Source organism: Clarias gariepinus, chromosome 3 (genome assembly GCF_024256425.1).
Source record: "Clarias gariepinus isolate MV-2021 ecotype Netherlands chromosome 3, CGAR_prim_01v2, whole genome shotgun sequence".
In the NCBI taxonomy this organism is placed as follows: domain Eukaryota; kingdom Metazoa; phylum Chordata; class Actinopteri; order Siluriformes; family Clariidae; genus Clarias; species Clarias gariepinus.
In genome coordinates, this window is record NC_071102.1 from 41,425,834 (window position 1) to 41,439,416 (window position 13,583).

The 13,583-nt window shown below is 41.4% G+C and overlaps 1 protein-coding gene across 1 annotated transcript in view; it reads left to right on the forward strand.

Annotated features, from left to right (window-relative positions):
- The window catches only part of LOC128518710 (sialoadhesin-like), a 1,187,000-nt gene that overhangs the window by 25,316 nt on the left and 1,148,101 nt on the right, over window positions 1-13,583 (forward strand). The gene's annotated exons all lie outside the window — the stretch shown is intronic.

The window sequence follows — 13,583 nt, forward strand, 5'->3', positions numbered from 1 at the left end:
TCACTACCAGACACACTGGACCCACTACAGTTTGCATACCGTCCAAATAGTTCCACGGACGATGCAATCTCACATCTCCTCCATACATCGCTCACTCACCTGGACACTCGGAAGGGGAATTATGTGAAAATGCTTTTCATCGACTACAGCTCTGCATTTAATACCATAATTCCCTCCACACTTACCACCAATCTGGAGCACCTGGGACTCAGCTCATCAATGTGTCAGTGGATCTCCAATTTTCTGACTGGCAGACCACAGGCAGTAAGGATGGGCGGACATGTCTCAGCCTCCCTCACTCTCAGCACTGGAGCCCCCCAGGGTTGTGTTCTGAGCCCCCTGCTGTACTCTCTGTACACCTATGACTGCATGGCCACTAGCAACTCCATCAAGTTTGCTGACGACACTGTCGTGGTGGGCCTGATCACGAACAACAATGAGACGGCCTACCTGGAGGAGGTTGGAAATCTGGAGAACTGGTGCCAGAGAAACAATCTCCTCCTGAACGTCAGCAAGACAAAGGAGCTGATAGTGGACTTCAGTACAAAGCAGGTGAGGAACTACCAGACCCCCATCATCAACAGGAGCCCAGTGGAGAGTGTGGACAGCTTCAGATACCTCGGTGTTCACATCACGCAGGACCTGGCATGGTCCTGTCACATCAACACCGTGGTAAAAAAGGCCCGGCAGCGTCTGTACCACCTCAGACGCTTGAGAGACTTTAGACTGCCCTCCAAGGTGCTCAGGAATTTCTACTCCTGCATCATAGAGAGCATCCTGACGGGAAACATCACGACCTGGTTCGGGAACAGCACCATGCAGGACAGACGAGCTCTACAGAGGGTGGTGCGATCAGCTGAGCGCATCATCCGCACCGAGCTCCCTGACCTGCACTCAATCTACACCAAGCGGTGCTGGACCAAGGCCAGGAAGATCGTGAAGGACCTCAGCCACCCCAACAATGGACTGTTCACTCCGTTGCGGTCTGGGAAGCGATTCCGCTACCTGAGGGCCAACACAGAGAGACTGAGGAGGAGCTTCTTCCCGCAGGCAATAAGGTCTCTCAACCACACCACTATGCAGAAATAACACAATCTTTTTACAATCAATCAATCAATCAATCAATCAATCAATCAATCTTTTTACATCCATGGACACTATGGACAATTCAACGCACATCTACCTTCACATCTACACTACATGTTTACGTTTACATTCTGGACCATTGCACAAAGACACTTTAATAACCATTGCACAAAGACACTTTAATAACCATTGCACAAAGACACTTTTTCTATGCATATTTGCACACCATCTTTCTACCAAAAATATCAAAATTTCACAATTTCTTAAATGTTCTTGTACAGTATATTTCTATTTGTACAGTATATTTCTATTTTCGTACAGCATATTTCTATTTTTAGTTCTATTTTCCTAGTTCAATTTTATTTTTATTTTTTTATTTAATTTTTCTATCGTATTTTTTTTATTTATATTTATTACTTATTATAAGCCTTAATTCTCTTTTTAAGGTCATTGGCGGTCGTGTAAGCATTTCACTACATTTCGTACTGTGTATGACTGTGTATGTGACAAATAAAATTTGAATTTGATTTTAAATTTGAGGGCAGGTGGTGATGCAGCACAGTGTCTTGTGTTTTAGACCAACCATTCGGAAAACATAATAACGGAAATAATATTTTTATGTAGTATATTTATGTTAGCTTCTTAGACTTTTGACCTTTCAGATACAGTAACACACAGACACATACAGTGTGCGTGTGTGTTCCTGTAAATGTCACATTAACGAGACTAAACGAGAGTTTAAAATTTTAATTTCAATCAGCAAGGTAATAAATAAAAAATGTGAGACAAGGATGTAAACATGAAACCTAAACAACAAAGAACATAGGAGAACTTAATGGACAAGATACAGTAACTGGGAAACATGAAAGGTGTGGTGGAAGGTAGTGAGACACTGATGGAATATGGGTTGATTATCTTGTTGATGGTGAAGGGTCCAAGAAAGTGACTCCCTGAAATGGCATGTATATAGGAAGAACCATTGAGAAGAACCAGACTGAACAGTTAACCCATCCGCATTTGGTTAAGGGGGTATTTTTGAAGAGCCTGTTTGAAGTCTTACCTTCTTGCCTTCTAGTGGTACTAGTGGTGCACCCGGGAAGTCCACCTCTACTACCTAAAAAGGTTTCTTAAAGAACTCATTAAATACAGCTAACAGCTGATCCAAACCAAATGCCACTTAGCTGGCTAGTGAGCTATCATGAAATTTCTTTTTGCCTAACTACTCCTCTATGGTACTCCTATTTAAACCGCTTTTAAATCTGCTTAGGAAGGGACAGCAAATGTGCAATTGACAGAACAGACAGAAAAGGCATTTTAGCAGTTCAAAACCCACCCTACCAATTCCCCTGTCATCTGCAACCCTGACTTGATAATTCCATCCTTGTGCATACAGATGCTCCAGAAACTGGCATGGAGCCAGAATTCTTACTATCTGACATCTACTCACAAATTAAAAAGAGAGTGCTCAATGTCCGCTTAGTACCAAGGACAGCTCAACTAAAATTCAGGGAGCTTAAAAATTTTAAGACTAGCTTCTGGTATTTCAGAAAAAAGATGCATTGTTGTAGTACATACCCCATCACCTGGGAATGGGTAGATTTGGGGTCTAAACCCCCTAAAATAATTTTCAGGTTCCAATGGTAATTCCTGATTGGTTGACACGACACACTCTGACCACTTTAAGCCTCGATAGTCAGCACATGACTATCGAGCACATGGTCCAAGATTTCATTCTTTTTTGAACTAAAAGGAAACCAGCAGGTTGGGAACATAAAGAGGAAATCCTGTATATTTGTTGTAGTGCTTCACTGATGTGCTTCTCTGTTCCTTTTGGGACAGAAAGTAGTCACATTACATGGAGATGAGATCCGGAAAACACATTCATGGCGCAATTACATAGCTTCTGTGAGGCAAATGACCTCTAGTCTTGGAGTTACTAAAACTGAAATTTTCAACGATTGCTCAGAACTTTTAGTAATCAAAGCAGTAGACCACTTTTGACATGGTTTATTTTGTGATTGATGATTCACAGCAAGATATTTGTGAAACTTTTACATTAAATGCATCCAGGGTTATCCAAGGATGATGGGGTATTTACATGTGACAGAAGAAATAAGATGCTTTCTTGATGGAACACACCCATATGTAGAATTATTAGTGGAGTGCACTTGGATCCAGTGACACTTATACAATGACACGTACACATTTTTGTTTGAGCACGTGTGCCTGACAAAGAACTGTAACCCCATAACAACCATACCTGGTAACATGCATGAGGAATGTTTATTGCATTTTTGTGCATTATACAGAAATAATGCATTCAGATGGTTAAAACCTTCACCCAAGTCCTATCAGAGTAAATGTGTGGTCTGTTAGTGTGTGTTTGTAAATGAGTATGTTTGCATTTTTTTCAGGGTATGGCTACCTGACTCAGTGAGAAGAACTTCAGAACAGGATAATTATAAATAATAATATAATTTGGGGAGTGAGTTTACATTCAGCATCATGAAGAGCATAGGAAGGGTGCTTAGAGTTACAGTTACAGTAGGGTTAGATTAGAGTTGAGTATAGGAGTTAAACAGCATTAGGATGTCATAAAAAATTTATTTCTCTCTTAAGTAATTGTCATTCATTTATTATTTAGGCAGATCCTTTAGTTTTTTAGGTGTTGTTCTGCGTACAGTATTTAACGAATTACATTATACGCTAGGTTAAAGTCAAACCAGGACTTTTGATTGCGCAGAATAGCAGAACGTTTATGACAGTAAAAACTCCTTTTATTTCTCTGAATAATCCCCTGCTTTACTAATGCACTTCACAAGTGCTACCACTTGTGAAGTGATACCATCAAGTTAGAAAGTTTTCTCAGTTTGCTAGAGCTACAGTATGATCAGACTGCCTGCTTCTCATCTGAATCTCTGGCCTCCCAGGAACTCCTTTAATGGCCTGGACATGTGGAAATGGCTTGGAGCGAGGTCAAAACTATACAGGACATGTGGCAATAACTCCCAGTCGAGTTTTTGTAATGTGCAAGTGGTGTTGGTAAATGATTGTGTACAGACAGATGTTTCTCTTTTGCAAGATGGTGACAAGATTTCTGTAGATTTTTGAGGATCAGGCGTCCCACGCACTGAATGTTTACAGGACTGACTTCAGTGGGGTCCAAGCCATCTCAGCAGGGATCATTATTTACGAACGTATGACCTTCTTCATAATGTTTGCACTGTTCAAATGTTTTACTGCGAAGACTCATCTCTGTACTTTTCTTGATGTCTTCTGTAAATCAGTCAGTTTCATACCTTTATTTACAAAAATTTTAGCACAACACCCCTCATATGGCAAGGCAAGGCAAGGCTATTTGTATAGCACATTTCATACACAGTGGTAATTCAAAGTGCTTTACATAGAATAAAATAAAATAAACATGAAATGAAATAAAAGATAATAACAATAAGACATTTTAACAAAAACTTTTAAATTTCATTTAAAATAAAAATAAATGCAGTTTTCAACAAAACTTTAAACTAATTAAAATTTTATTAAAAATAAAAATAAAGCAGTTTAAGAAATTAGATAAACATAAGATAGTACAGTTGGTTCTGACGTAGCACAGTGCTCATTGAATAAATGCACAGCTGAACAGTTGAGTTTTGAGTCTAGATTTAAATGTGACTAATGTTTTAGCACATCTGATCTCTTCTGGAAGCTGGTTCCAACTGCGGGCAGCATAATGGCTAAAGGCGGACTCCCCTTGTTTTGTGTGAACCCTTGTTATTTCTACCTGACACAATCTGAGTGGTTTGTTAGGTTTAAATTCAGTGAGCATATCTGTAATGTATTTAGGTCCTAGGCCATTAAGTGGCCACTAAAATCATTTGGAGATAAGGCTAGGTAAAGCTGGGTATCATCAGCATAGCTGTGATACCCAGGGGTAGCTCAGTGGGCCAGGGGTAGCTTAGTGGTTAAGGCATTGGACTACGGTTCGGAAGATCCCAGGTTCAAACCCCACAACCACCAAGTTGCCACTGTTGGGCCCTTGAGCAAGGCCCTTAACCCTTAACTGCTCAGATGTGTAATAAGATAAAAATGTAAATCGCTCTGGATAAGAGCGTCTGCCAAATGCCTAAATGTAATGTAAATGATAGGCAATTGGGTTCTCTCTCATTATCTGACTTAGAGGGAGCATATACAGGCTAAACAGGAGCGGTGCGAGAATTGAGCCTTGTGGGACTCCGCATGTCATGGACGTCCACTTGGACTTGTGCTCTCCTATACTCACATAATAACCTCTCCCTTCTAAGTATGACCTGAACCATTTGAGTACCATCCCAGAAAGCCCGACCCAGTTTTCCAGTCTTTCTATTAATATGTTATGATTGACAGTGTCAAACGCAGAGCTAAGTGTGTAACGCAGTGTCCAGCAGTACCAACACTGATATTTTCCAGGAGTCAGAATTTAAACGAATATCATTTATTATCTTTAGGAGCGCTGTCTCTGTACTGTGATGCGCTCGGAAACCAGATTGAAAACTGTCTAGGTATTCATTTGAGTTTAAATGGTTGTTCACCTGATGAAAGACAACCTTTTCAATAATCTTACCTGTAAAAGGAAGATTTGATATTGGTCTGTAGTTATTTCATACGGAGTTATCAAGATTATTCTTTTTTAGAAGTAGCTTAACAATTGCAGTTTTCAGAGAGTTTGCAAAAGTCCCAGAAAGAAGTAAGGTGTTCACCACTTCTAATAAATCTGTTTCCAAACAGTTTAACACACTTGAGAAAAGATGTAAGAAGTGTGTCAAGGTCGCAGGTTGACGATTTGAGGTGCTGCACTGTTTCTTTCAAGATTTGGCTATCAATTGGTTGAAAGACAGACATAGTAACTGTTTTGTGAGGTTGTGTTTGAGTTTTTCTGATCTCTGCACAACTTGATGTGTTAATAGCCCTCCTAATATTACTGATTTGCATTAATGCATCTTTTTCTGATAGACACAGATCTAGATTCGGTGGTAACAGAAATCAATATATAAAAGAAAATACAGAAATGATCAGATAGTGCTACGTCCTTTGAAATAATGAATGAGATATTTAGACACTTACTGATGAGTAAGTCTAGAGTGTGTCCACGATTATGTGTGGGCCCGTGCACATGCTGAATTAGGTCAAAAGTGTTTAAAACGCTTATCATTTCTTTTGTAATATTGATTTCTACATTATCAATGTGAATATTAAAGTCCCCTGCTATGGCAAAACAGTCAAACTCTGGGGAAATCATTGATAGCAGTTCTGTAAACTCTTTAATAAAGTCTGGAGTATATTTTGGAGGTCTGTAAATAATGATAAACAGAATGCGTGGGGCACCTTTCAGCAATATACCTAGATATTCAAAAGACAAATACTGACCAAATGACATTTGCTTGCATTGATAGACATCTTTAAATAGAGCAGCTACACCTCCGCCTCTTCTAGCAGTTCTGCAGACACTCATGAAAGTAAAGTTAGGAGGCGCTGTTTCATTTAGGACTGTTGCACTGCAGCTATCATCTAACCAAGTTTCATTAAAAAACATAAAATCCAATTTGATTAGAAATTATTTATTTTTTAGCAAACAAATATTTAAAAATGCTAACTTGATGGCATTACTTTTTGTCCCCACAGTAATCTTAGTTTGATGTATAACAGGTCGGAGATTAGATGGGTCAGCTGTGCAGCTTAAGAAGGCCTTGGGCTTTCTATCACGTGATAGAACAGAGATAGAGAAAGCTACAGGCACACTGGGTTCCCGCTTGTTCTGTAAACATTTGTAAATCTTTCTGCTATCGTAGCGGGGACCCGAAACATATGTATGATAGACATATATAATATACCATACACGTGCATATATTATAGCAGGTATGGTAGCAAAATTTTAATCAACTGTGTGTGTCTAACTAAAAGTCTACATAATCATGGGTCAGTTAGAGCTGCAGATTTGTATTGCGTGCACATGCAAGAAAGAACAAGCTGTACAGGGAGTAAAGGTCTTGATCTATGCACCAGCAAGATCACTCACTGCTTATCTACATCCAAGGGAATAGCTCTGTTGTTTTCTTAAACATCATGTGTTTTATAAGATGTCACCATGACCTGCTCCGTTAGAATATATAAGGCATTGTAAGATGGGGGGGGGGGGAGCTCTTGCAGATGCTTTTTTTGTGTGTGTAACAAAGATGCCCACCGCTGTTTAAAAAAAACCCTACTCTTGTTGTGATACTATTCGAAGTCTACAGAGTTGTTAATCTAATTTTCACCACAGTTTTTTGGCACCCCAAATGGGACCCCACGATAGAGCAGCTGGAGTCCGAGTAAGCGTGACACTTTGAAGGTCTTACTTTGTCCAATGTTCACTGATTCGCCATAGATGCAGAGAAGCTTGGAATGACTCCACGCTGCTTAATGCTGGGGATTTTAGCATAAAAACAGTCTTTTCAAGAGTCTTGTCTGCTAAGCAGACAACAGCAGCTGTGGCAGAGCATGAGGGACTGCGCACAGAAATTCATAGCCTGTAAGATCAGTTCGTCTTGCTAGAAGCAGCTCTTGTGAAACTGGTCAATGGTCAACTGGTTAGTGTGAATTGACATGACAAAGATGTCGATGTGTAAGCAACAGGGTTGTGTTCTGGGCCCCCTGCTGTACTCATTGTACACGCACGACTACGTAGCCTCTACCAAGTCCACCACCATAATCAAGTTTGCTGACAACGCCGTCGTGAGCCTGATCACTGACAACAGTGAGATGGCCTACCTGGAGGAGACTGGAAATCTAGAGAACTGGGGCCAGATGAACAATCTTCTTCTAAATGTCAGCAAGATAAAGGAGTTGATAGTGGACTTTGGCACAAAGCAGGAGAGGAACTACCAGACCCACGTCATCAACAGGAGCCCAGTGGAGAGAGTGGACAGCTTCAGATACCTTGCTGTCCTGTCATGGTCCTGTCACATCAACACTGCGGTGAAAACGGCCCGGCAGCGTCCCTTCCACCTCAAATGCTTGAGAGACTTCAAACTGCCCTCCAGGGTGCTCAAGAATTTCTACTCCTGCACACAAAGAGAGCATCATGATGGGAAACATCACAAGCTGGTTCAGAAACACCACCATGCAGGACAGACGAGCTCTACAGAGGGTGGTGCGATCAGCTGAGCACATCATCCGCACCGAGCTCCCTGACCTGCACTCAATCTATAGCAAGCGGTGCTGGACCTCAGCCACCCCAGCAATGGACTATTCTCTCTGTTGAGGTCAGAAAAGCGATTCCACTCCCTGAAAACCAACACAAAAAGACTGAGGCGGAGCTTCTTCCCGCTTCTGTGAAAACACAATCCACTTTTTATCAGACTGTTTTCTCTTCTGGAGTGGCTGTGGTGTGCAGCTCTTCAAGGTTACCTGTGGGGGTGGAAGCATCAGACACACACACGCTTCCTATAGATCAATCCCAGGGCAACAAAGTTGGCAAAGTATATACCATCTGTATGAAGAAGAGTTACAGGGTTAGATCTATACATCTTTTCACAGCGATGTTTATAATTTAGCATTGTACTTAACCACTCTGCAGATAAATGTGATGTTTTTCTGCATAAAAAAAAAAAAAAAAAACCTTAAATTTTGTAACCCACTATATATCTGTCACGGAACACCGCCAGAGGGAGCCAGACGCAGAGACTCCATTTTGTGTTCCTTTGGGTTTTCTTTTAGTTTGAACTGCATTTCCCAATGTGCACCTCGGTCAGGTGATTGGACCGCTCACCTGAACCGAGGAAAATAATTAGAAGTGACTGATTAGTTTTGGTTATAAATAGCGCTTTGTTAAGTCGATCTGCGTCTGGCATCTGTTTTGTTCACGTGCTGTTTGGGTATTCTGTAAATTCTCCATGTCTAGGCGTCATGCTATTTTTGATAGCTTCCTAGTCCTGTGTAGCTCTTAGCTAGGTTTACCTCCTAGTCTCTTGGTAAGGTCATATCATCGCATGGATTCTCATACCACTGTTATGCAGACGACACCCAACTTGTTCTCTCCTTTCCTCCCTCTGACACTCAGGTTTCCACCCGGATCTCAGCATGTCTGGCAGACATCTCATTCTGGATGGCTGCTCATCAGCTGAAGCTCAATCTCAGTAAAACCGAACTGTTGTTTATCCCTTGTGACTCATCCCCAGATCAAGACCTTGTGATATCCCTGGACAACAACCAAATCACTCCTTCAGCCACCTCCCGCAATCTTGGGGTAACCGTGGACAATCATTTGTCATTTTCCCCACACATCGCTAACCTTACTCGCTCTTGTCGATTTCTTCTTTACAACATCAGAAGAATTCGCCCATTTCTTTCTTCACAGGCTACTCAGGTGCTTGTTCAGTCCCTTGTTATTTCAAGACTGGACTACTGCAACTCACTCCTGGCAGGCCTGCCTCTGTCCACGATTTGTCATCTGCAACTGATCCAGAATGCAGCAGTGCATCTCGTTTTTAACCTTCCCAAGTTCTCCCACACCACCCCACTCCTCCGCTCCCTGCACTGGCTTCCTGTAGCTGCCCGCATTAAATTTAAAACACTGATGCTTGCCTACAAAGCTAAAAATGGCCCAGCACCCACTTACCTCTCTGCGCTAATTACACCACGCACTGCACCACGTTCCCTCCGATCCTCCAGCACTGCTCGCCTCATCCCACCATCTCTCAGGGATCGAGGGCGGCATTCATCCAGGTCTTTTTTCTGTTCTAGCACCTAGGTGGTGGAATGAACTTCCTCTAGAGGTCCATACATCAGAGACTTTGACTATCTTTAAACGACGACTCAAGACGCATCTGTTTCTCCAGTACTTGGACTAACCCCCCATTAAAAAAAAAAACCTCTTCCCAGTTGTGTTGGACTAATGGCACTTAGTTATTAACCTAGTTAACCCAGTGTAAGTATGTATCCAATGATGTAAACATTAAAGCACTTTTTGTAAGTCACTTGGATAAGAGCGTCTGCCAAATGCCTAAATGTAAATATAAGTTCTCTGAAGTTCTCTGATGACTCAGTGATAATGCAGTGGTAGGGTGTATCAGGGATGGACAAGAGTCAGAGTATAGAGGACTTCTGGACAGCTTTGTGGAGTGGTGCACCAGAAACCATCTGTTCCTAAACATCATAAAACAAAGGTGGTGGTGGACTTTAGGATGGGTAAAACTATGATTAAACCTGTTACCATCATGTGTGAGGAGGTTGGGGTTGTGGTCAACTACTTGGTACTTGGGTGTTCACTTGGACAGCAGAATGGACTGGAGGACCAACACAGATGCTGAAGAAGGGGTTGATCAGACTTGATTTTGTAAGGAAGCTCAATTCTTTAATTTATGCAGCAGGATGCTGAAAATTTCAAGTCAAATCCATCTCATCCTCTACGCCTCCCCTCCCCTTTCCTTAAGGAAACGGGAGTGGCCACACAGTGGCCACTGATTGGCCCGTCCAGCGCGCAACCTCCCTCTGAACCAGAAATTTCTGTTTAAGCCTTTGTTTGTATTTTGGCATAAGGAAAATGGTAGCATGGTCAGATTTTCCAAATGGGAACGAGATTGTGCCTTGTAGCCGTCCTTGACTGTTGTGTAGCAATGATCCAGTGTCCTTTCGCCCCTGGTGGGGCAGGTGATGTGTTGATAGAAGTTCGGTGCTGCACGTTTGAGGTTGGCACTGTTAAAGTCCCCTGCCACAATAAGCGCAGCATCCCGGTGCTGTTTGGTGTTTGTGAGTGCCTCATGCAGCTCGCATAAGACTGTCTCCGTGTCCGCCTAAGGCGGGATATAAAGGCGCTATGACCGATGTAAACTCAGGAGGAAGATAAAAAGGATGGACAGTAGTTTCAGGTTGGGTGTGCAGGAGTGTGTAAAAGGAACAATGCTCGCGCTGTTGTACCAGCTGTTATTCACCATTAAACACACGACGCCTCCCCTTGACGTCTCCGAGTCCCGTTTGCATGCGGTGAACTAAGAAGAACTCGGGTGACTGGATGGCGTGATCCGGCACCACTGGGTTCAGCCATGTCTCTGTGGAACTTTACCCTCGCCCTGAGGTCATCGAGTTTATTCTCCAGTGACTGGACGTTGGCGAGCAGGATGCTTGGCAGAAATGTGCGGTGTGCATGGGCTCTCAGCCTGTTCCCAACGCTGACTCGTTTCCCTTGGGGTCGCCGCTTCGCGTTGCGTCCTTTGTTCTCCCTCAGGATCTCACTCGGCCAGCTCGGATCTGGAGTTAAAAACATCTAATTGTGAGTACATTGTACACCAATAGAAACAAGGGTGTCGCTATCATACCTAATGTACTCAATGGTGATGAATTAGCCAGTTTTAGATCACTTAACACTAACTAACAAGAACAAAAACAAAGAAAAAGGGGTCAGAACAGCCGTGACAGCAGCCGACCTCACCGGTGCCATCTTGTTTATAACTCCTTCCCTAGAGTTTGAGGAGGACGTGGGAGAGCCAATGCAACTGGGTTCGGGTCAGGTGGGTTGGCTGGCCAATCAAACACAGAGAATATCATGGTCAACAAACCAGTAACTGATAGTTTTGGCACTGTGGGCAGGTACTAAGTCCTACTTTAAATGGAAATCAGCATCTCTAAAAAGCTTGTCAGCAGACGGAAGCAGAAAGAGAACTATGTAGATAGTTGCATTGATTTTGGACTTGGTAAAACACAGTGAACCATCTGTGAACCACAGTGAATGACTATGGTTGCATGTACTAAAAAACCCAATCATCTTTATCTTTTATACAACTTATCTTGATACAGGGTCACAGAGTCCTGGAACCTGTCCCAGGAGATTTTGGGCACAAAGCAGGGCACATTCTGGAAAGGGTGCCAATCCACCGCAGGGCGTGCACAAACACATGCTCATTCAACTGCTATGGGTAATTTGGGAAGCCAATTACCCCAATCTGCATGTCTGTGAAAGAAAACTGGAGTACCTGAAGGAAACCCATTAAGCACGGGGAGAATATGCAAACTCCACACACAGCCTGCTAAACACTTTGCCATAATCATCAAAATTAAAACCAAAAAAGATTTGGAACTATTTCACTGTATGTGTAATGAATCCTGAGTACCAGTTTAACTTTTCTAATTAAATCACAAAAATATCACAAAAGAAATATAGATTAAGAAAGTGGCATTAGTCAGACTTCAGTGTCTGTTCTCATGTCAAGAAGAGAAGAGACAGGAAGTGACTAACAGGGTATGAAACCAATGCTGTGGTAAGTGCATAACTCAATTTTGTGACTTTCTGTAGGTGTCAAACATTTATTGTCGCTTACAAGTGCAGTACAAGTGAAGGGCGAACAGGCTTACTCTTTAATCAAATAGAAATAGAGATTTTTTTTCATCCTGGATATTTTTGGCCAGTGGTCAATATTAGGTTCATCGTTAATTCTCAGCAGTGTAAAGAATGTCAAGAAATATTATAGTAGCAGCAATCCTCATGTCACTGCCAGGTAAACTTTTCACATATTTCAGCTTTACTACTATAACAGTTTAGAAAATTGTCTGTCTTTGGAAGAATTTTTTATAACTATGACAAGGATACAGACAATAACATTTGAAGGATGCTATAATGTAAAAAAATTAAGAAGAATTGTAGAGCAAAAAAAAAAACACTGTGAAAAACTGTATAAAATATGTATTTTAATATTTCTACATTATTTATTAATTATGTTGTATTATTAATGTAATATATAATACAATATCAATATGTACATTTATTTGCATTACCTTATTTGTAGCGTTAATTCTATAAACCCTGATGAATTAAAAAAAAAAAACATTTTGTGTGACTAAGAATAGCAGCAGCTTCTGCAACAGTTGTTAAGACAGACACTACACTCTAGCTGGTCAATGCATGATCTATTTTAAACTATGCTTGTGGTGTGTGGTTGAGTGTGTCTGTGCAGGAATTAGCTACTGATAATAAATGGGTAAATGTGTTTAATAAACACACAAGAAAAAAAAAACTAGATGTATTGATGTTTTGAGGCTTTTTGAAAGCTGGAGTTTCCTTGGCGTTAATGGTAGGAGTCTCCAGCACTTTAACACAATCACTGTGTTATAACAGATGTGATAGCAGAAACTTACTGGTTTCAACAAGCTGAGATGTGGAACCTGGTTGCTATATGGGGAGCTGCTGCACTTGTTCCTGCTCTGCTTTTTTATTTTCTCATACGCTGTCTGTTTACTGAGTGAGTGACTAAATTCACCTTTTTTACATGGAATCTGCTATATCAGCTTAATCCAGTGTTTAACAAGAACAGATTGAACAGTCATGTGCTTATGTTGTGTGAGCAGGTGGAAAGAACAAGCTGAGGGAGACACAGATATTCAGGTACTGAGAGAACTTTTTACCATAGGTCCATAGGTCTTTATCTACATTAAGATTTATATAAATTTTCATTATACTCTAGCTGTTGTTGAATAAATACTATATAAGGTTT